Source organism: Vigna umbellata, chromosome 7 (genome assembly GCF_029865625.1).
Source record: "Vigna umbellata cultivar VRB3 chromosome 7, Vumbellata_1.0, whole genome shotgun sequence".
NCBI lineage: Eukaryota > Viridiplantae > Streptophyta > Magnoliopsida > Fabales > Fabaceae > Vigna > Vigna umbellata.
Window position 1 is genome coordinate 15,761,847 of NC_142171.1, and position 3,961 is coordinate 15,765,807.

Below are 3,961 nucleotides of genomic sequence, written 5' to 3' on the forward strand. Positions count from 1 at the left end.
TTTGCTTCGTTTCTGCCAAAGATACCTAACCCTAGGAAACCCTAAAGCTTATATACTATTCGTAAATTACAGAAAATTAGGCCCAAGCCCAAAAATAGTGCCGCTCAGCGGTAAGTGCGTGAGTCGTTTCTTCCCCTCAGCGGCCCTTTTGCCCCACATCGGTCTTCCCGTGAGCTCCTGAGTGCCGCTCAGCGGTAAACTACCACTGAGCGGTACTTGCGGCTTCTCCTTTTGCGCTTTTTGATGTCTTTTCTGATTCCATCTCTCTCCTTCTTCACTTCTTTCACCAAATTCACCTTAAAACCTGCACAAAAACACTGAAATCAAGCATAAACCTGTCCAGCTCTCTTATTTCTGAAAATATGGATAAAAGCATGATTTCAAGCTAGTTTCTAAGTGTAAAGGTTGCTTTTTGTGTCAATTTAAAGCATGAAAATAACAGTTTTTCAACTGTTATCACAACCCCAAACTTAGAACTTTGCTTGTCCTCAAGCAAACAAAATGTAACTCAATCTTCAACCAATTCATATGATGGTTCAGTCATTCAAAAACCCTCTTTTTCAAGATAAGTAACAACTTCACTCAAACCTATGACCAAGAGTTCTAACAAGATGTGCACATGCTTTAGTGTTCACAAAGTCATTTAAATTCCAACAAATGCTATTTTTCATGAATGATCAATCAATTAAGCATGAATGTTCATGTGCTTATGGAATATTTCCTCACCAGGTAAAGTGTTTCACTAAACACACAAGTGTATAAAAGGTAATCACTCATTCACTCTACTATCACAATGTCACATGAATCAACTTTGCCTTTCATTTTACCACAATCAAAAACATTCACAAGCATGCATCATCACAAGGACTTTTCAATGGCTTATAATGTGGCTGGGCTAACAAGAAAATTGGTTTTTCTGGATCACAAAATCCTTGAGTTAAGAGAATCATAACAACACAATTTCTCTTATTCTTCCCAACTTGCCTTTGTATTCGCATTGAGCTTTGCTTCTTTTTCTTTTCTTTTCTTTTTCTTTGCATATTCTTACTTTTTAGCTCTTAACTCAATACTTTTCCTTTTTCATGTTTTCCCAACAACCCCAAACTTGAACATTTAACAATACCACACAAGATCTTCTACTTAACTCAAGGTAAAGATTTTCAATCAAGGGTTTTCAGTGTATGTTCAAGGCTAAGGGTTCAAAGGATAGAACACAAAGTGTTTTCTTTTAGTGGGCTAACTTTATGAATTTGGCCAATAAAAAGGGTTCCAACAAACGGCCTTGATCATATGATGCAAAACAAGCAATTGATTCAATCATAGAAAACCTGGGCAAAATCATTCATGCTTTCAAAGCAATAGCATTCAAACAATAAAGACTCTGGAGCTCAAAACCTCACATATAAGCTCATTCACATTTGACATACACATCCTGCTTAATCTCACAATCACAATCATAATATCCTGCATTTGTTCACAAAGCTTGTGAATCACCTATATAAGCATTTTAATGTGCACATCTTCTCAACATCAATCAATCAATAAGCATCATCAAGCATTACTTATCAAACAATCACAGTTAATAGCAAACCATCACACAAACCAGGTATCCAATAGAGTACATCAAACCCTATTCTACAAACAAAAACAAATAAGTTCAGAAAACTTAAACCAACAAAAGCATAAGCATATGATAACATTCATCAGTAAATGCTATCTCAGCTCCTCATCAGTCTGAGTTGTCCTCTGTATCTTCCTCTTCCTCCTCATCTTCCTCATCTTCAAATGCATCATCATCATCAGCTTCATCTTCTTCCATCTCTCTAGCTGTAGCTTCAGCTGCTCCAGCTCCTTCTCCATGCACTGGCTCCTCTGGCCAAGCTACCATATTATGGAATTCATTCATAGTCCACCTGCGGGCTAGAGGTGTATCATACATTCCTACAATCATCTCAGCAGTCGCCACCTGTCCTCTGTGAATGGACTGCAACTGAGCCCCTATAAGAGACATATACATGTCCCTCATCTGGAATGGTTCTGCTTCATGTGTCTCAGCAAATGTCTGGCTCTGTGCTGGCCCTCTCTCTCTACGACCACGGCGTGGTGGAACTGGCTGCCCTGCCTCCTCACCTCCACAGTACTGTCTGTAATAGCCTCATCAATAGCTTTTCTTGGCCTCTCAAATGGTGGAGCAGAAGTGTCCACCCCAGCTATCTTGCAAAGGTGAGTAATCAAGGAGGGATGTCCTAGTGGTGCTTTGTTGTTTGAGGTATTGGCACACACACTAATCTCATCAGCTATGACCTGCCCAATATTAACATTTAAGTTTCTGATAGCATAGTAGATGAATAGTGCCCTGCTGAGGGTAATATCTGACACATGTGAACATGGCTGAATGTTGGCATGAGAAAACGCCATCCAATACTTTGCAAGAGGAGTCAAATCCGTCCTCCTAATGTTAACCACTAAGCCAGATCGATTCCTTTGGAAGTGTCCTCCAAGTATGCATAGTAGTCTCTCCACATCCTCATAATCAGCACCTTCCTCCATGCAAAGAGCAAACTGGCATTGCTCACCAGCCCACACAGTGTCAAGGAAGTTATTGATAGAATCAGGATCATACCTGATAGCATGGCCTCTGACATAGCCCAAATAATTCTCAGCTGGATAATCACCAATCTTCTTCACATTGGTGTAGAATTCCTTTACCACAGCTATGTTGGCAGGTGCAGGATAGGTGGCTAGCTTTCCCCAGTCATTCCCTAACACTTGCTCTCCAAATTGAGGAGCAAAGTTCGGTATCATTCCAACTTTTCTTTCCATCAGAAGTCTCCTGTCCTGAACCACCCTAAAGTGCTTCTCATGATTCCTAGAGAGGAACCTGCTAGAGTGGGGTTGCTCTGGTTCCTTTTCCTTTCTCTTGGTTGCCATGGTTTTCAATCTCTTTCCTGAAGAGGATGTCATTCCTACATTCAAACACAAATACAAAACCACAGAACATGATGTTAATCATTAGTAAAACACAGAACACAACTCCTTGAGAAGCTAAACCACCGCTGAGGGCCAGAATTTCCCCTCAGCGCCACCAGTGCCATAGTCCAAAACGCAAAAATTCAAGAAAACCAAGTCTGGCAGAGTGCCGCTCAGCGGCAGTTTACCCCTGAGCGGTAACTCTGCAAAATTTTTAAATACCCCTTTTCAAGCTGTCCTATCTCCACCCAAATGCAATTTTCAGTTTTCCAGTTTAGAATCATGCAATTTAATCGGTTCAAACATCAAATATATCATCAAATCATGCATAGAAACCAAAACCCCTAAATATTCATGCTTTGACAATCACATTCAAATCAAGAACCCTAGAATGAACAAAATGCTTTTTACTTACTTGGGTGGAGATACTAGATGCAATGAGAATGCTTCCAAGCTAGAGAAATTTTCAAGAGGAAAGAATGAAAAGATGTGGAAAACCTTGGAAAAGGTATGTGGAAGTGTTTGTGCAGAGAAGAGTCTGGAAAGAAAACCTAAAACGCAGCTTGGGGTATAAAAATACCCTAATGGGCTCGGGTTCCGCTGAGGGGAAACTAAAGCCCATTCTGCAAGAGTACCGCTCAGCGACACTTTCGTGAAGTGCTCTTCTCCTTCTTTTCTTAACCTACGTGCCTCTTAGACATGCCCCTCACTGGTTCCCTGCAATTTTAAATTACTTATGCAAACCCTATTATGCAACTAAAACAAAACAAACAGAAATATTCAATCAACTGGGTTGCCTCCCAGGGAGCGCTTGTTTAACGTCACGAGCCTGACCCAAAATCCACCAACACCCTTTAGTAAGTGTTTCAAACTTACCAGCACCCATCAGTAGGTGCTACATCCAACTAGCATCCTTCAGTAGATGCTATGTTCCACAAAATATTTACACAATAATGTTCAACAGATTTAAAAATTACAAACCAAAGTAAAA